At 39.7% G+C, this 21,050-nt stretch overlaps 1 long non-coding RNA gene across 2 annotated transcripts in view; it reads right to left on the bottom strand.

Moving 5' to 3' along the window:
• Positions 1 to 21,050, bottom strand: part of LOC116759549 — a 94,840-nt gene that overhangs the window by 14,294 nt on the left and 59,496 nt on the right. For both annotated transcript variants that reach the window (XR_004351470.1, XR_004351472.1), the window contains exon 4: positions 17,948 to 18,093. This is a non-coding gene — a long non-coding RNA (uncharacterized LOC116759549). The remainder of the gene's footprint in view (positions 1 to 17,947; positions 18,094 to 21,050) is intronic.

Raw genomic sequence — 21,050 nt, 5'->3', positions numbered from 1 at the left:
ATTGTGCCACGATTTTAATACCTCTATGTTGCTAAGAAATAGAGAAAGTATGGAAGAAAGTTTTGCTGAACCATAAAACCAAACTGGGCAAGCGGATAAGAGAATTGTAGAAGCTCGGTTGAAAAAAAGACATCGACTCAAAAGAAGCTTGCTTAGAGTTTTATCCTTGGAATGGCTACAGAGAAAAGGAAGGAAAGAAGGGTGAGAGGTTTGATGGTGCAGGCTTTGAGAGATTGGGGCTTCAGTCTGTTCTAGGGAAGAATGGTAATTAAGACCTTTCTAAACCTGTGACTCTTAAATGGTATGATACTGAAAAAAAAAATCTAATATAATTTGCTTGGACTATTCCTTGAACTTGTTGCTTAAAATTTTGTAAGCTGATAGGGTAGGGGGAGCTCCAGAGAAAGAGAACAAGGGATGGCTGTCTTGACATAAGAGAAGCCATTTTTGGCCTAAGCCATTTTGTGATCTAAGCCTGACCACAATGCTTGCCCTTGAACAGGTCTCAGTAATTAATGATCTTAAGGGAACAAAAGAATGCAGGAACAAAGGACTGTTATTGGGCAAGAAGAGTAACAATAGCAAAGATAATAAACCACTTGTAAAGACTCCCAGTTCTGTCTCAATGGTAAAAATTAGCCTGAAGCACTGTTTTTTTAAAATAAATTTATTTATTTATTTTGGCTGCGTTGGGTCTTCGTTGCTGCATGTGGGCTTTCTCTAGCTGTGGAGCGGGGGCTACTCTTCATTGCGGTACGCGGGCTTCTCATTGCAGTGACTTCTCTTGCTGTGGAGCACAGGCTCTAGGCGCGCGGCCTTCAGTAGTTGTGGCACGTGGGCTCAATAGTTGTGGCTCGTGGCCTCCAGAGCGCAGGCTCCATAGTTGTGGTGCACGGGCTTAGTTGCTCCGTGGCATGTGGGATCTTCCCGGCCCAGGGCTCAAACCCAGGTCCCCTGCATTGGCAGGCGGATTCTTAACCACTGCGTCACCAGGGAAGTCCCCAGTGTTAAATTCTTAATATGTATGCCAGCCCTCTGCTAGACCTGCGGCAATTCTATGCTGAATTCTCCTTTGCTTAAACCCCTTCATGAAGATGAATGTACCCTTAGCTTAAAACGTCCCCGATTTTGCTGTTTGGGGAGACACTGCTTTGGGAAAGAGCCCCAGTGTTCTCCTTACTTGCTGCAGGTAATAAAGCCTTCCTTCTCCAACTCTTTGAGTAGGTTGTGTCTTCTGGCTCAATACCCGCCAAGAGGCAAACCCAGTTTTTGGGTAACACTGACTATAAAAAACCCAGTTATGAATTATTCTGAGTACTATAAATTACCTCTTTAAAACCAAATATCCCACATGATTTTATTGTCCATGTTTTCATTTGTGCTTATGATCATGTTGTTACAATGTGGAACTATTTTACTTATCACTGGCTTTATCAGACAGAAGGTTCAGAGAGTCAGGACCGTCAGGGATCTATCCATTTGTCTGTCTGGGTATCTATCTATCTACCTACCTATGGGATTTGAACTTACATAACTGTGGAAGCTGTTAAAGAAGCAGTCTCAATTAAGTCTGTTATCTTTCTGTGTGATGCTGGAGCTTAAAATCCATGAGACAGGCAGGCAGGAAAAGAAAATGGATGTAAAGTCAGGGAGACCAAGAATAAGCTAGAACCCATAAGCACAAGGTGGAACCTGCAAGGATGGACTGAAACTGGTGTCAGTTCTTGTTGCCTCTGTCCTTAGAGGTATGGGTATCCTGCAGTAGTCGGGGCTTCTCCATGGAGCTAAACAAAAACACCTCTCCCAGGAGTCAGAGAAGCTGTTGGAGGATCCAGGGGAAGGTGGAGGAGTTGCAGGCTCAGCCACTGAGTGAGGTGAGCCAGCTGATAAATGATAATGTGTGGGAGCTACAAAATAATTGCTGGGTTTCCCTGGTGGTGCAGTGGTTGAGAGTCCGCCTGCCGTTGCAGGGGACACGGGTTCGTGCCCCGGTCTGGGAAGATCCCACATGCTGCGGAGCGGCTGGGCCTGTGAGCCATGGCCGCTGAGCCTGCGCGTCCGGAGCCTGTGCTCCACAACGGGAGAGGCCACAACAGTGAGAGGCCCGCATACCGTAAAAAAAAGAAAAAAATTGCTGCTTCACTTCTTTTTTTTTTTTAATTAATTAATTAATTAACTAATTTTTGGCTGCATTGCGGTGCATGGATTTAGATGCTGTACGGCATGTGGGATCCTCCCAGACCAGGGCTCAAACCCGTGTCCCCTGCATTGGCAGGCAGATTCTTAACAACTGAGCCACCAGGGAAGTCCCTGCTGCTTCAGTTCTGCCCTCCAAATCTTGCACAAGAATATCTCTTGTGGCTTACCCTAACGAGAAACATACAAGGAAGGTCATTCTGAGAAACAGATTTCAGGCTAGCCAACTTGACACATTGCAAAGTCTCACACAAGCCTACGCAAATTAAATTATAAATGATGCGTGTATGCCAAATGACATCACAGCCTGGTTTATAAATAGAAACACAACTTTTTGAATATTTTCTGTGTTCTATTCTTTGGGCATTAAGTCATTGAATTATCACAACTCAATGCTGTAGGGGCTATTTTTTCCCCATTTTCCAGATGTGGAAACTGAATCAAAAATAGTTAAGTAACTCATGTAAGGCCATAGAGCCAATAAAAGCAGGATTTAAACCACCCAGACAGTCTAGCTGTATAGCCTCTGCCCTTACCTGCTACCTCTCTGCACCTTCCAAGAGACAATGTAGGAAAGCTCTGGCAGAATTGAGTCAAAAGGGGATACAATGTAGTCTAAGCCTGATAAGTGCAAAAGGACTTGGGCCATAGCAGTCAGCAGGGATTTCCTACTGTGAGCAGCACAACACTATACACCTGATTAAATCGATGATTTAAATTTTGCTTGAATTTGCTTTTTACAGATTTCTATCTGCATGTATAATTTTTTTTGTTTTGCTGCAAGTAATTAATAGCAATACAGCTCTTAAATAGTGAACAGCTTAACTCATCTGGGGACCAGTTGAACTGTTTCTGATAGGGAAAGGGGATGTATGAGGAACCAACAACTCTTAGAACATCAGTAATAAATTAACGAGGGGCTTCCCTGGTGGCGCAGTGGTTGAGAATCTGCCTGCCAATGCAGGGGACACGGGTTCGAGCCCTGGTCTGAGAGGATCCCACATGCCGCGGAGCAACTAGGTCCGTGAGCCACAACTACTGAGCCTGCCCGTCTGGAGCCTGTGCTCCGCAACGAGAGGCCGCGATAGTGAGAGGCCCGCGCACCGCGATGAAGAGTGGCCCCCGCTCACCGCAACTAGAGAAAGCCCTCGCACAGAAATGAAGACCCAACACAGCAAAAATAAATAAATGAATTAATAAACTCCTACCCCCAACATCTAAAATTAATTAATTAAAGAATAAACAAGTGCATTAACTATAAATGAATGAAGCATTAGTTAAGGCCATAGAGAAATGTTTTTTAAAAACCCTCAATCCCTACTAAATGAGAGATGCTTTTGCCAGATATATTAAGTTCTTGAATTAAATGTGCATGCAGTTTTCCTCATCCATTTGCAAAACGGCAGATTTTCACAGCAAAATGCTTCCTCTTTGTCCCTGGAGGAAGATTTTTTTAAATGTCCCACATATGTTCTTGGAGGGAAAGGCAGTGGGAATCGAGGTACGTCAGGATGATTATGGCTGTCTGGCTGGAAGCTTTCTGAGACTGCCCTTGTGCAATTCTGTGTGTAATTCAGCATGTAAAAATTGAAACGCATTTGGAGTTTTCTGTGACAATGGCTTTGTATTGCACAAGTCCCGAACTGCTTTCAATCACTCAACCACTTCCCCCTTGCATGGACGGCAGGCATTTCCTTTAGGGCATGCTATGCTCTGGGAAAGGCATCTTGTCTATAACACATGTCTCACCTGCCAAACACAGCAGAACCACACTTGGCACCGAGACCACTCCTCACAGATGTTCAGCGGCTCTCTCCCGAAAAGCTAATTTGTGTGAAATCCTGAAACTACAACTCTCTACTTTACATAAAGTGTATTTTCCCAAAAATGGTTCATGAAAAGCCTTGTCTGCAGATCATCTGCTGGCCCCGGACCCAGAGCATCTCCTGGTCTGTGTTGGACTCTGACGGCCACACAACCACGGGTGCCACCAAGTCTAGGAATCTTCTCTCAACCTCTACTGAGTCCTCTGAGTCCCTATCGATTCCCCACAAAACTCTTCCAAACTTTTTAAATTCCCCTAAATTAAATCAGCTTTCTCTCCTTCTCACCAAACCCTGACAAGTCCCATCCACTGTCCTCTATCTTATTTCAAACACTTTGGATGTACCCGTACTTTTTCAGCCTTTATTTTAGTCTCAAGGAACTAGTGAGCAGCTCAAATGCAATCCTTTCCTGACTCCACCAGGGAGTTAATTATTTTTCCCTCAATGCTTCCACAATGTGGTTTAGATTTCTTTTTTTTTCTTTTTTAATATTCATTTATTTATTTACTTATTTATTTGGCTGCGCGGGGTCTTAGTTGCAGCACACGGGCTCTTCAGTTGCGCATGCAGGATCTAGTTCCCTAACTAGGGATTGAACCCAGGCCCCCTGAATTAGGGGCATGGAGTCTTAACCACTGGACCACCAGGGGAGTCCCCTAGACTTCTTTTTCTTTCATGTTCTGCTTTTATTTCTTATTTTTTAATGACACTAGGTACTACTATGGCCTCTTGGGGTTTTGTTTTTGTTTTTGGCTATGTCGGGTCTTTGTTGCTATGCACGCGCTTTCTGTAGTTGTGGTGAGTGGGGGCTACTCTTCGTTGTGGTGTGTGGCCTCTCACTGTGGTGGCTTCTATTGTTGTGGAGCATGGGTTCTAGGTGCGCGGGCTTCAGTAGTTGTGGCTCGTGGGATCTAGAACGCAGGCTCAGGATTAGTTGCTCCGTGGCATGTGGGAACTTCCCAGACTAGGGCTCGAACCCGTGTCCCCTGCATTGGCAGGCAGATTCTTAACCACTGCGCCACCAGGAAAGCCCTATGGCCTCTTGTAAAAGATCAAAGCTGTGGATTCCAGTTCTGCCTCCTCCGCTAACCATGTGACATTGTTCAAGTCACCTGATCTTTCTGGTACTCAGTTTTCTCATCTGCAATGGGTTAATAATAATCATGATAAAATATAACAATAGTTTTAATAAGATCTAGCATATACAGTGCTTCCTATGTGCCAGGAACTCTTTTAAGAGTGAACATACATTAATTTTTTAATAATGCAGAAGCATGATTAAATCATTTTTAGCAAATCCATACCATAGAGTATTAGGTAGCCATTAAAAATAATGAGGTATAATAACATTAAACTATGTCAATGATATAATATTAAGTGGAAAGTATTTGTCTCTCACTCTTTAAAAATATATTCACAGACACATATATGGTTTGAATTTTTAAAAACAGGTGTTTATATATCTGTATAGTTTAAATTTTTCAATGAACATTTTAAAAACAAAAGAAATAGAAAAACTTGACTAAAAATAAATTATGATTTTAACGAATATACTGGAACTGGCAATTTAAGTAAATTAATGTTACCACTCATGAAAGTAGAAACTGCTATGTATTATTCCTGTTCCAATCACAATTTTTAAAATATTTTGATATATACCTTTAAGAACTGCCAACTAAACAGGATTGCAGTTTTCTGAATATCCCCAGTGAGAGTATAGATTTCTAATTTGGGGACGTTTGATATTTTTTAACAGAAAATGATTATTTGCCATCATGCCTGATGAATTAAGTTGCTAATCAGGGTGGGTAATGTTGATTTTAGTCAAAACTATCACAGACTTCTCTCATCCTAAGCCCTGTCATTTTAAAAAAGATGTCATAGGGGCAAGAGTTCACTCCTTTCACAGGATATGGAGCCCCCAAAATGTTTCCAGGGTCTATTTCAAAATAAGAAGCTTAATTATGTTTTGTAGGAAGAAATCTGCACACATCAAAATTATGCTGCTCAGGTTCCATTCTTTTAGTTAGCTGCCAATTGGAACCAATCTCTAAAACTTTTCAGTAATTTCATCAGTCCTAGAAGTTACTAGATAAATGCCTTATTAATCACGTTAGAATTTTTTTAATCTTCTTTTTATAATACACTTCTGTCATTACTTCATCTCTATAATAAATTTTTAAAATAAATTTATTTATTTTATTATTTTTGGCTGTGTTGGGTCTTTGTTGCTTCACATGGGCTTGCACGGGCTTCTCACTGCTGTGGCTTCTCTTGTTGCAGATCATGGGCTCTAGGCGCACAGGCTTCAGTAGTTGTGGCACGTGGACCCAGTAGCTGTGGCTCACAGGCTTAGTTGCTCCATGGCATGTGGGATCTTCCCGGACCAGGGCTTGAACCCATGTCCCCTGCATTGGCAGGCAGATTCTTAACCACTGTGCCACCAGGGAAGTCCCTATAATTTTTTTTTAACATCTTTATTGGAGTATAATTGCTTTCCAGTGGTATGTTAGTTTCTGCTTTATAACAAAGTGTATCAGCTATACAAATACATATATCCCCATATCTCTTCCCTCTTGCATCTCCCTCCTTCCCAGCCTCCCTATCTCACCCCTCTAGGTGGTCACAAAGCACCGAGCTGATCTCCCCGACCTATAGGTAACTTTTGAATGTAAAATATCTCACTTACATACTTTACAACTTATTCTTGATTTGAAATGAAAAAAACTCTTTTAGTTTTGCCTGTAATTACTACCATCACAATGAGTAGCAAATCTTAAAAATGCTGTTCCTTCAAGCTGAAATCCAATGCAGCAACTTCCTGCTCCACCTCCAACAAGTAACTGGCTCTGCACTGTGGCTTGTCTACATCTCTTTTATTCAGTAAAAGAGGGGAACTTCTCCTGCCCAAGATAAATGCCTCAGCCCACTCTCAGAAACTTGCTCCACCATTTACATTAATTCATCTTTCTCATCAGCCCCTCTTTTCACCCAGATTTTGCCCCTCAGCACTTAAACAAGTCAAGTCTCTCCCACAGAGACTTGAGAGAGAGAAGGAGACAGAAAGAGAGACAAAGAGACAAACATGGAGAGAGAGAGAGAAAACACTGATCCCTAGGTCTCCTTCTAGCTTCTGAACAATCACTGGACTCCGTCTTTAAACCAACCTTAGTACTCTGTTAAATTATTCACTCTCACATTCTTCTCAAGCCATAGCAGTTAGGGTTTTTTCCCAATCACTCCAATGAAAGTATTAGTGATGGTCACTAATGACCATCCAATTGTCCAAACCCAAGGGATCATTTTCAGGCATTGTACTTGAATTCCTTGGCATTGTACATTTCGTCACTCTTCATCACTTCTTCCTTGAAACGTTTAGTTTGTCTTCTGTGAAATCACACTCTTCCTGTTCTCTTTCTACCTCCTGTTCCTTTTTTTGTGTATTTTGGAGACTCATTTAAAACTTGATGCTCCCCAGAATTCCATCATGGGTCCCTCTCTCTTCTCCATCTGTACACTTATCCTTATCATCTCTTCTTTGTTCAAGGCCTCAAATAGTACTTCTGCCTGCTGCCATCCTAACCTTTGGGCCTAAACTGAGCTTTGTCCACAAGTGTCAGTCTGAACTCATCATGTGGCTCCACAAACCCTCTTATCCTCTGTGCTCTCTTTTTGGCAAATGGCACCACCCAGTTGCACAAATAAAAAACATGGAGTCCTCCTAGGATTTTTCTCTCTTCCTTATTTTCCACATTCATTGATCTTCAAGCCCTGCCAACTCTATTTATTAAATGCGTCTTCAAGTATTCATTTCGGGCTTTTCCACTTCTTATCTAGATTCCTATCATAGCTTCACTGCACTTCTCCCTTTAGTTTCATCTCTTCCGGTACAACCTCCCCAATGCCATCAAAATAAAGGTCTAATACACAAATCAGTAACTCCAGATAAAACCCAAACCTAAGGCTTTAGGTAATCTGGTTCCTGCCTGCCTTCCCAGTCTTACCTTCTCTGAACTCCACAGGCATCCTGAGATCTGGCCACACTCAACAACTGCAGTTTTGTAAACATGTCATAATGCTCTTTTCCCACACCTTCCCATTATTTTCCCTCTCCCTCTTTTCTTCTCAGCATTGCTAATTATTACTTCCTCTTGTAAAACATCTCAGTTTCACTTCTATCAAGGTTTATCAGGGCCTCCCTGGCGGTCCAGTGGTTAAGACTCTGTGCTTCCAGTGCAGGGGGTGCAGGTTGGATGCCTGGTGGGGGAAATAAGATCCCACATGCCGTGCGGCGCAGCCAAAAAAAAAAAAAAAAAGATTTATCTTATCTGAACTTTTCATAAAATTGCCGAGAATTGAAATAAGTGAGCTTCCCTTGGGGATCCGTAGATCTTTGTCTCTCTTATTACGTTTATAATACCAGGCCTCTTGTTCACCTGTTCTGAAACTAAACCCAAATCAGATTTACAAATAGGCAAGGGATTACCATAGTGAATGTATTAAGTAAAAGCTAGTGGAAAAGCCCACGAAGTGAATTTTAAAGAATAGCTGAATACAGTGGCTTAACCAATGTCCTCAGGAGTCTGTGTATTTTTTCCATCTTTCTCTTTATTTTTCCCTATATTGGCCTTATTCTCAGACAGGCTGTCACTACATGGTAGCAAAGAAGGCTGTCAGCTTCTTTCTTGAAATTTCTGTCAAAAATCCTAGGATGAAAAAAAAAAAGAAATCCTAGGATGGTTTCTCATTGACCTAACTGTGGCCACATGTCTGTTTTACTGAATAATTGCTTTGGTTAGGACAATGAGATAACTTGACGGGCCAGGCCTAGGCCACAGGCCCACCGTAGGTGCTGGGGTAGTGGGTAGGGTCATAAACTGTGAATGGGAGAAATGATTCCTCCAAATAGATGCTGGACATAGAAGGGTACATATGTCTACTGCAACCCTTCTCATACTATAATAATACAGTGTGTTTGTCTGCCTACTCACCGATTTGTGAGCCCTTTCAGGGTAGGTATAGATTATATTTTCACATATGTAACCCAAACACAAAGTATACCACATATCAGTGTTCTTGTGAGAATTTCATGAAATAATGTACTTAAAGCCTTTAAAGTATCCAGCCATAAAAAAGAATGAAATCTTGTCATTTGCGACAACATGGATGGAAGTTTAGGGCATTACGCTAAGGGAAACAAGTAAGAGAGAAAGATAAATAGATCTCACTTATACATAGAATCTATAGATTCTATAAAACAAATCTATAGAATCTATAAAACAAAACAAAATAAACAACAACAAATAACAAAACAAAACAAAATAAAAGCCAAGCTCATAGCTATGTACAGAGAGCAAACTGGTAGATGTCAGAGGTGGGGGAGTGGACAAAATGGGTGAAGGGGGTCAAAAGCTACAAACTTCCAGTTATAAAATAAATAAGACACCAGAATGTAATGTACAGCATGGTGACTATGGTTAACAATGTTGTATTTTGTATACTTGAAAGTTGGTAAGAGAATAAATATTTTTTTATACTTTTAAAAATTCTTTTCCATTATGGTTTATCATAGGATATTGAATATAGTTCCCTGTGTGTAGGACCTTGTTGTCTATCTATCCTAGATATATACTAGTTTGCATCTGCTAATCCCAACTCCCAACCCTTCCCTCCCCCACCTGCCCTCCCCCTTGGCAACCACAAGCCTGTTCTCCATGAGACTCTCTCTGTTTCATAGATAGGTTCATTTGTGTCATATTTTAGATTCCACATATAAGTGATATCACGGTATTTGTCTTTCTCTTTCTGACTTATTTCAGTTAGTATGATAACCTCTAGTTGTATCCATGCTGCTGCAAATGGCATTATTTTGTGTTTTTTTTTTTATGGCTGAGTAGTATTCCATTGTATATATGTACCACATCTTCTTTTATCCATTCATCTGCCAATGGACATTTAGGTTGCTTCCATGTCTTGGCTATTGTGAATAGTGCTGCTATGAACATAGGGGTGCATGTATCTTTTTTTCAAATTAATTAATTTATTTATTTGGCTGCATCAGGTCTTAGCTGTGGCACTCGGGATCTTTGTTGCGTCATGCGGGATCTTTCATTGCAGCACACAGGCTCTTTGTTGCAACACACGGGCTTCTCTCTAGTTGTGGAACGTGGGCTCCAGAGTGCATGGGCTCAGTAGTTGCAGTGCCTTGGGCTCTCTAGTTGTGGCACAAGGGCTTTAGATCTAGCTCGCAGGCTTAGTTGCCCTACGGTATGTGGGATCTTAGTTCCCCAACCACGGATCAAACCTGCCTCCCCTGCAATGGAAGGTGGATTCTTAACCACTGGACCACCAGGGAAGTCCCACTAAGAGAATAAATATTAAAAGTCCTCATCACAAGAAAAAAAACTGTAACTATATATGGTAATAGATATTGACCAGACTTATCGTGGTGATCATTTTGCAGTATATACAAATATCCAATCATTATTTTGTACACCTGAATCGTATATATTGTTGTATAACAATTATATCTCAATAAAGCATTTATCACAAAGTCAGATATATAATAATAAATATTAGCTATCATTATTGGTATGATTTCATATACAGAGTGAAGAAGGTAGTATGAAATAAGCTTTATTTGTACAGTCAATATACTGAAAAGGCTCATATGCACGATTTTTTTTTTCTTTTTTGGCCACACCTCGTGGCTTGCAGGGTCTTAGTTCCCTGACCAGGGATTGAATCTGGGCCCAAAGCAGTGCAAGCTCAGAGTCCTAACCACTGGACGGCCATGGAATTCCCATCGTATGCATGATTGTCATAAGAGAAAACAGTTTCACCTCCAAGTAACAGAAGAGCCATCTACAAGTGAATTAAACTTACGAGATTTATTATCTCACATAGCAGGGAGTCTAGAAACCACATGGCTATAAAGAGATGGTTAAATCTGTGGCTAAAAGAAATAATCAAAAATCCAGAGTATTTACATCTTTCAGTTTTGTCATGCTCAGAGGGTAAGCTAATTCTCTTCGTGGTAACAAGAGATTGTTGAAGCTCCTAGCAGTACATCCTCACATACAAGTGGACTAAAGGCAGAAAAAAGGAATACCTCTTCCCATGGTTCTCTTTTTAAGAACAAAGAGTTTTCTCAGAATCCTCCCTGTCCCCAGCCAATTACTACTATATATCTTTGGTCAGAATGGGGTCAGAGTGAGATCACTTTGATTCTCATAGATCAAGCAAGGCTTTTTCAAAGGAGGAGGATGTGCTTTCTAACACTGTTGGGACCCTGCCTATATGGAGGGGGGTGGGGATACAGCTATAGTGTTGGCAAAAAATGAAGTCTGCCACATGTTGTAGCATTTCCAAAGTAATATGTGCTCACTGTTGCAATTCAATACATCAACAGTGTCTACAGCAAAATTACTATTCTCCCCTTTTGTCCCCTGATTTTATCCCTTGGTATACATACAGTTCACAGTTTGGGGGACTGGGTATGATTCTTACTTTCATTTGCTCCTACAAAAATAAGAGCATATTGGTGAGTTGGCTCCCCCAAATTGAAACATGCTATATATATTCTACGACATTTTCTTTCTAATTCATGCACATTCTTTCCATAGTATAGTGTGTCAGCTATTGACTTATTGCCTTTTAATTCCAAATCCACCCTTCTTTGCCCTGTTTTGTGATTCCGGAGCTGTTTTTTTAAACATTTCTCCTTTGACACCTGGCTCAGTTTTAGACTTTGTCAATAGAGGGTGCTGGAGGGGCACCACAAGGCCAGCAGGAGGAGGGGCTTCCCTTCCTGCATCCAGAGTGGTATTTTTGGCATGGCAGCCAGTTGATGGGCCTGGGAGAGGCCTAGTAGTTCTTGCATTATCAGCTCTGCTCATAGACACTCTGAGAAGTTTTTCTGCCACTCTGCAGGTGAGTCCTGTGGACCAGCTGTAGCTACACCCTCAGCAAGTTTCTTGCCACCAGCAGGCTGCATGTTCCTTTGGTAGCCACACCCTCTCCAGAGGTCTGAATCTGTCTTGGGCAAAGGGAGGAGAGGTCTTCTAGATTCTTACTTCCTTCCTTCTTCGAGATTCTTTAGCCCAAGGAATAGTAAATTCTTTCTGTATTTGCTACTTCTGTACTTAGACTTTTATTTCCCCCTTTTACTAGTTAACCACCTTTTACTGGTTAACAATTTTTCATATCAAATTTTCTCTGTTCAAATTACCATTGTGGTTTCTTTGACTGGATTCTGTCCCAGTTCACTCAACATTTATGGTTTTGTTTGAGTGTCTTATTTTAAAATTCATTACTTAATAAATATTTATTGAGAATCTATTATGTGCATATTAGTTTAGTATTAGTTTGAACATATTCGTTTAAATACTAGGAATAACGTGGTGAACAAGACAAAATCCTTAATTCATGGAGTTTACAGTCTAGTGCAGAGATTCAGGTGATAAAATTAAATAAATATAAAACTCAAGATAGTGATCAATACTATAAAGAGAATATGACTGTTTATGAGACTAGAGAGTAAAAATAAATCAGGGGATAGGAGACCGTGAGGGTAAGCATGATCAAGAAGGAATTCTCTGAGGAGGTGACATTTGAGCAGAGATCTGAATCATGGGAAGAAGCTGACAGTTTGAGGGACAGCAAACATCCATTGCGGCTGGAGCATGGTGTAAAAAGAGTAGAGTGGTAGTGTATGTGGTCAGAAGCCAGCAGATAATGCAGAACCAATTAGGTAATGAAAAGTTTAAATGTTATTCTATGTATGGTGGGAAGCCATTGGAATGTCTTAAACGCAGAAGAATAAAACAAACTACTTTATGTTTTAAAAAATGCCACTTTGGCTGCTGTATAAACTCACTGGAGTCAAGAATAGAGGTAGGTATACAAATTAGGAGGCTATAACAGTCATCCACAGAGAGATATTGTTGACTTGGGCTAAAATGGAGGAGAACAAATGTAAGATAGAGCCTACAGATGTTGCTGATTGACTATTTGTGGAGAATGAGAAGAAGTGAAAAATCAGAGATAACTCCCAGGTTGGGGGCTGAGTAAACGGTTAATGTATGTGAAAATTTGTGGGCTTTACATCAGCAGTTCTCAACATTTTTGGTCTCAGGACCCTTTTTTACTTTTAAAAATTGAGTAATTTTTAAAATGTTTTCATGTATAGGGAATACATATATATTTATTATATTAAAATTAAAACAAAAATATTTAAAATACATATTTATTAATTCTTTTAAAATAAAAATAATCCATGGCATGTTGGCATAAATAGCATTCCTTATGAAAAATACTATATTTTAAGTAAACTATTCTACATAACAGAAACTGTTTAGTGAGAAAAGAGGCATAGTTTTATATTTTTCAACTCTCAGCGTCTGGCTTAATAAAAGACAATTGTGAGGACTTCCCTGGTGGTTCAGTGGTTAAGACTCCGCACTTCCAATGCAGGGGGCAAGGGTTCAATCCCTCATTGGGGAACTAAGATCCCACATGCTGCACTGTGCGGCCAAAGAAAAAAAAATTTTATTCTTAAATCTGCTTTCTTATTCAATCTGCTGTGATATATTGTTTTAGTTACACCACATGAAAAAAACCCCACCTCACACAGATATGTAGTTAGAAAGGTGACGGTTGCTTTAATAGCCTTTTCAGATAATTACAAATATTCTTCTTTGACCTTACACTAAACCTTAAGAAGTGTTTCTTAAAGATGATCTGCAATGTGGACTCTGAAACCATATCAAAGAACTTTTCATGCTGTTATGTTAAAATCTACTGGTCTACTTGTACTTCGAATGAATCTTTTATCTATACATGATTTTGACTTCATGAATGCCCAGAAATCCCCAGAACACACTTTGAGAACAACGGGGTAACATAACAGTATTCATTAATTTAACACATATGTATTGAGCTGTTACCATAGATCAGCCACTGTTCTGTAAACAAGAGATACAAAGAAATGATTTAACATGACCCTTTCCTTCTTACATAGTTTTGAGCACATTATCTTTGAGGGCTCTAGGCCCTATGACGATACCAACTGGGGGACAGTTTCTTTCCCAAACGGTATTTTGTAAGCCAAAAATTTCAATTCCAAACGATACTAGGGAGTACTTACTCTACAAAAAAATAAACAACAACAACAACAAAAATAACAACAAAAACCCTGGCACTTTCTCAGGGATGCAGCTAAATGTAAGGCAGTAAAACATGTTTATACACATACTTCCTGTATTGATTTGTCACTTCCACCATCATGATAAAATACCCATATAGATTACTAACTCTAACCTCTTCACATGTTAAAGTCAGATGTCAACATCTTGCTTTCCAAAAACTGCAGAATCTCCTGTATCACCCTGAACGTTCTTTATTCTTCCAGATACAAATTCACAACAAATTATTACTTCATAAAGTGACTTCATGTCAACTCCTTGAACTCTGTTTACATTAATGAAGCCAGATGATGTGAGATTAGGGGAAATCCCATATACTTTCTGTAGTTGATGACTTCTTTAGTCGTGCCAATTTTTTTTTTCTTACCTTAGTCAACAGTATGATATAATTACAATGTTCAACTACAGTACAGCTTCCTAATCTGGATATGAAGATGAATAGCTTAATCAGAAAAACAGAAAAGTTGGTTTCAGGCTATAATCCTTAAAATTTAGTCACGAAAATATGGATCAAACATTAATATTCAGAAGAGAAACTGCCTGATACTGGAGAGCAGGGATTATCTTTGTGATCATATTTGCAACTACTACCTTTTCTACTTTAATTAAAGCAGATGCTACAGTAACTTTTGTCAAGTTGAAAACAAGAGGGGAGTCCAAATATAAGGAAACAGCTTCATAGCTTTAATTGAAAAGTTTAGAGATAAAAACTTATCTAGCAAGAAATTACACTAAAGATGGAAATGACATGAAATTGCTAGTCTCATTAAAGGATAATCTTTAATAAACCTTTGAAAAATAATTTCAGTTCTTCCTATTTAAAATGAGAGAAGCAATACCTTCCAGCTCCAGCTGTTAAAGGACTAAGTGAGATATTGGATATAGAGCACCCAGTGCAGTTCTGGCACATCCTGGGACTTGACTAATGTTAATACCTTTCCTTTCCTTCTTTCTGAACCTCCTTTGCAAGGATAATCCTTGGAATAAACTATTCTTGATTGACTAGAACAAAATACTAAACATAACCATGCTATTAATGAATCTAAACTTTTTTGAAATGTTTTTCTCTATGTTTTTAAAAGCAGGAGTTTTGTAGCAGCATCTCTTTCCCCAGTGAATATTTACTGAGCATCTACTACATGCCAGGTGCTGCCAGGTCCTGGAGAGATGGCTTTGAACATGTCCAATACAGCTCATGAGGAAGACAAGCATCCATGAGGAAGACAAGCATCCACCAAATAATTATGCAAATAATTAATTATAATTATCCCTATTTCTTATTTTTTCTCCTTAATTCTTCTCACTGAGTAACATACAATATACTTGGCCTACTTACCTAGTTTATTGTCTGTCTTCCCCACTAGAATATTTGTTTTATTCCCTGTTGAGTCCATCAAGATTAGTACTTGACACACAATGGACATTTAATGAATATTTGTTGAAAGAAATGTATGAATTATAATTTTAATAATCACTTTGAAAAAGTTAAGGATGCTATGTGAGCCTATAATGTGGAGGTTAACCTTGTGTTTCATATCAAGGATAAAAGAAAGAGATTTCACTGTATATGAAAAAGGAATAAAAGGACTGGTCATATAGAGATATAAGAAGATAACTGATGTCTTCAGTTTGAGAAGCCATAAGAAACTTGCTTAAGTGCTGAAGTTGAGTTTAGAACACAGAGATTCAGGATGAGTGAAAAAGTTTATAACTTAGCACTGGTATGAAAAACTGAAAAGGAAAGGTATAAGTAACTCACTAAACATTCAGAGGAAGATATAAATTCTGTATGTTACTTTGAAAGGATCATACCCTCTAATGAAGCAAGTAGTGAAAGAAGAAGACAAGCCTATTTGACCATTATTTTAATTAAAAACTTATTTTTAACAGGCTAAACACATAGTTGAAGCAATTTCTTAAATATCTATCTTGGGGGGAAAAGATGAACCCTTTGGCCCAAGGAAGTCAACGGTAAGCTGATAGCTCCCTAAGCTGTTTGTATAGCACCTGAGAGTCAATAGTCAATTTTTATAGGGCTGCACTTAAAATGGAAATTAATGCTAAACACACACATTACTATACCTAGTCTATGTGAATCTCAAGAAAAGTACACAAAGGAAACCCGGGACAAACAGGAATGTGTTACTTTCTCTAAAAGTTCTGAGGAAGTAATGTTCAAAAACACATCTGCCTCTTAATGTCCCCAAAGGGAAATGTTCACATATAACAATCCACCCTGTTATTGAGAATTTTATTAAATACGAGGCTGTGTCTATATAATTAATCAAAATCTATACAAATTTTTGAAATGTGAGAAAGGCTCCTTTCTAATAAATTCATTTAGCTGAGAGCATTATTTATTGTATAATGCATCAAAGCTGATTCATCATTTAAGCCCTTATGGTAAATATAAAGGACAGAGTTCTATAATTTCAACATAAACACAGCATATTCTTTGTGTGGTCAAACTTGTCAAAGAAAAGGAGAGACTATTAATTCTTTTTATTTGTTTGCTTCTGTAAATAGGCTTCTGAGTCACATCAGAAGATCTTGGAAATTAACAAGATATGTATCTGACACCATGGATGGATGGGACAAACAGAAAACTAGTTGACACCGAGGCTTATTCTTTGTGCAAATGATCAAACAAAAGTAAAAAGCTTGCATCTAACATTATGTGTATTTACTGTGAATATAAAATTTTCTCTTCTTTTAGTCTAGACCAGAAAATTATTTACATGGAAGGAGAAACCATTTAACTTATAGTTGGGCCATCCTCTGCAAGGTTATGAAAATAAGAATAATTAAAATAACATTAAATAACATTTACTGAACACTTATTACGTATCAGCATTTGTGCCGAGCCTCATATTATTATTATTGACTTTTCACAGAAATTCTTTGAAATGGGTAGAATTATCATAAGCCCACAATTTTTTATTTGGTCTTAATTAAAATTCATCAAAGAGCACAAATTTTAATAATATGAATTGTGTCAGCCTGAGAAACTAGACTATGAAACTTAAAAATTAAAATTATAATGCACTGAACTAGCTGTGATAATCTTCTTGTATAAATACGGGTAAAAGCTAGAAGATATTTATATGACTGATACTTTGAAAACCTAAGAATATAAACGTTTTAGCCAGTTTAGAGATGGAAGTTCTTTCTTATGAGATTATACTTATCTTTATTATCATAAAAATGAGTTGTTTATTCATATGAAATTCTTTTGAAAGTGTTAGTTATTAACTAACACTGAGACTATAAATACTTGTTTAATTTCTTGCCTCTTTTTTTCTTTGTTTGTTTGGCCACACTGCGCAGCTTGTGGGATCTTAGTTCCCCAACCAGGGATTGAATCTGGGCCCTCGGCAGTGAGAGTTCTGAGTCCTAACCACTGGACTGCCAGGGAATTCCCTTGTTTAATTTCTTGAAGAAAATTATGTTTACTCATGGTATTGAGCTTTCTGATATTTACCCTCCCAGCTATGATTTCTCTGATCTTACTATAATTAACTTGAAAAGCACAAAATCTGTCCAAGTTCTTTTGGAGTTTGGCAAAACTGTTTTCCTTTTTATCTCAATTAAGGTATAAGTAAAAATACATGGTGCTTATGGCAGAAATACTCTCAAACCACAATAAAGAATCTTGACTTCTTTTCAACATAACATTTAACATTTATTAAATCCTGAATTTATAAATGTTAAATTACTCACCTCGTTAGAAAAGGCTAAGAAAGGGAAAGCTGGTGTTTGTCCCAGGGCTGCTTTGCTCCTAAGCCCTGACTGGTATTAAAAACCACTGGACTGCCAGGGAAGTCTTGGAGAAAGATTCTTATTAAGTTTATTTGAAGTCTGGTAACCTGAAAACGAAATGGCAGTCAATAAAGTTTTATACTGGATACATATTCCATATATTTAATAAGTGCTGACGAAGTTTATTACAGCATTTGAAGTCATGATATATATGATTGCACCGAGTGATGCCTGTTTCATGCAATATCTAGTTTATAGGTTTGTAACTCCATGTAATAAATACAGCAATGGTTAATTTTAGAATTGAATGTTGAACATAGATTAAGGCAAAAATCAATGTCTACAAATATTGCTTTGGAACGCTAACTCTTGAATGTAATAGAATTTATATCCTTTTTTAAAAAAAATACAGGGACTTCCCTGGCAGTCCAGTGGTTAAGATTCCGTGCTCCCAATGCAGGAGGTCTGGGTTCCGATCTCTGGTCCAGGAACTAAGATCCCGTATGCCACATGGTGCGGCCAAAAAAAATCAATTAATTTCTAAGGGATTCAACTCTAGTGTGTTGGGGAAAATGTCAAAGTATGATATTGGAATAAGCAGGTGGATGTCATATTATTAAAGTCCTTTGCATGCCATATATATATTAGAAAACCAATGAAGTTCGAGAAACCCTCAAGATGGTGGAGGAGTAAGACGTGTAGATCACCTTCCTCTCCACAAATACATCAGAAATACATCTACATGTGGAACAACTCCTACAGAACACCTACTACTGAACGCTGTCAGAAGACCTCAGACCTCCCAAAATGGCAAGAAACTCCCCACGTACCTGGGTAGGGCAAAAGAAAAAACAGACAATACAATAGGGATGGGACCTGTACCTCGGGGAGGGAGCTGTGAAGGAAGAAAAGTTTCCACACACTAGGAAGCCCCTTCACTGACAGAGACTGGCGGGGGGCGGGGGGTTGGCGGGGGGTGGAAGCTTCGGAGGAGAAGCACTGAGGAGAGCGCAGCAACACGGGTGCAGAGGGCAAAGTGGAGAGATTCGCACACAGAGGATCGGTGCCGACAAGCACTCACCAGCCCGAGAGGCTTGTCTGCTCAACCGCCGGGGTGGGTGGGAGCTGGGAGCGGAGGCTCGGGCTTCGGAGGTCGGATCCCAGGGAGAGGACTGGGGTTGGCTGCGTGATCACAGCCTTAAGGGGACTATTGCACCACGGCTAGCCGGGAGGGAGTCCGGGAAAAGGTCTGGAGCTGCCGAAGAGGCAAGAGACCATTGTTTCCGGGTGCGCAAGGAGAGGGGATTCCGGTGACTACCTACGCGAGCTCCAGAGACGGGCACGAGCCGCGGCTATCAGCACACACCAGAGACGAGCATGAGACGCTAAAGCTGCTACTGCAGCCACAAAGAAGCCTGTGTGCAAGCACAGGTGACTATCCACACCTCCTATCCCGGGAGCCTGCGCAGCCCGCAACTGCCAGGGACCTGTGATCCAGGGACGACTTCCCGGGGAGAACACATGGCGCACCTCAGGCTGGTGCAACGTCATGACAGCCTCTGCCACTGCAGGCTCGCCCCGCATCCATACCCCTCCCTCCCGCCGGCCTGAGTGAGGCAGAGCCCCCGAAGCAGCTGCTCCTTTAACCCTGTCCTGTCTGAGCGGGAACAGACACCCTCAGGCAACCTACACGCAGAGGCGGGTCCAAATCCAAAGCTGAACCCCGGGAAATATGGGAAGAAAGAGAAATAGAAATTTCTCCCAGCAGCCTCAGGGGCAGTGGATTAAATGTCCACAATCAACTTGATGTACCCTGCATCTGTGGAATACTTGTATAGACAACAAATCATCCCAAAATTGTGTTAGACTTTGGGAGCAATGATGTATATTTTTTTCCTTTTTCTTTTTTTGTGAGTGTATATGTGTATGCTTCTTTGTGTGATTTTGTCTGTATAGCTTTGCTTTTACCATTTGTCCAAGCGTTCTGTCTGTCCATTTTTTTTTTTTTGGTAGTATAGGTTTTAGTGCTTGTTATCATTGGTGGATTTGTTTTTTGGTATGGTTGCTCTTTCTTTCTTTTTAATTTTTTTTACTTTTAATAATAATTAATTTTTATTTTAATAACTTTATTTTATTTCGTATTTTTCTTTCTTTTTTTCTCCCTTTTATTCTGAGCCGTGTGGCTGACAGGGTCTTGGTGCCCCGGTCGGGTGTCAGGCCTGTGCCTCTGAGGTGGGAGAGCCTAGTTCAGGACACTGGTCCACCAGAGACCTCCCGGCTCCACATAATATCAAATGGGGAAATCTCTCCCAGAGATCTCCATCTCAACGCTAAGACCCAGGTCCACTCAATGACCAGCAAGCTACAGTGCTGGACACCCTATGCCAAGCAACTAGCAAGACAGGAACACAACCCCACCCATTAGTAGAGAAGTTGCCTAAAATCATAATAAGGTCACAGACACCCCAAAACACACTACTGGACGTGGTCCTGCCCACCAGAAAGACAAGATCCAGCCTCATCCACCAGAACACAGGCATTAGTCCCCTCCACCGAGAAGCCTACACAACCCACTGAACCAACCTTAGCCACTGGGGGCAGACACCAAAAACAACAGGAACTATGAACATGCAACCTGCAAAAAGGAGACCCCAAACACAGTAAGTTAAGCAAAATGAGAAGACAGAGAAGAACACAGCAGATGAAGGAGCAAGGTAAAAACCCACCAGACCAAACAAATGAAGAGGAAATAGGCAGTCTACCTGAAAAAGAATTCAGAGTAATGATAGTAAAGATGATCCAGTGTCTTGGAAATACAATAGAGAAAATACAAGAAATGTTTAACAAGGACCTAGAATAACTAAACAGCAAACAAACAATGATGAAAAACACAATAAATGAAATTAAAAATTCTCCAGAAGAAATCAATAGCAGAATAACTGAGGCAGAAGAACAGATAAGTGATCTGGAAGATAAAATAGAGGAAATAACTACTGCAGAGCAGAATAAAGAAAACAGAATGAAAATAATTGAGGACAGTCTCAAAGACTTCTGGAACATTAAA

This window comes from Phocoena sinus, chromosome 1 (assembly GCF_008692025.1).
Source record: "Phocoena sinus isolate mPhoSin1 chromosome 1, mPhoSin1.pri, whole genome shotgun sequence".
In the NCBI taxonomy this organism is placed as follows: Eukaryota; Metazoa; Chordata; class Mammalia; order Artiodactyla; family Phocoenidae; genus Phocoena; species Phocoena sinus.
The sequence above is the reverse complement of the archived record's forward strand: the minus strand, read 5'-3'. Positions and strand labels throughout refer to the sequence as shown.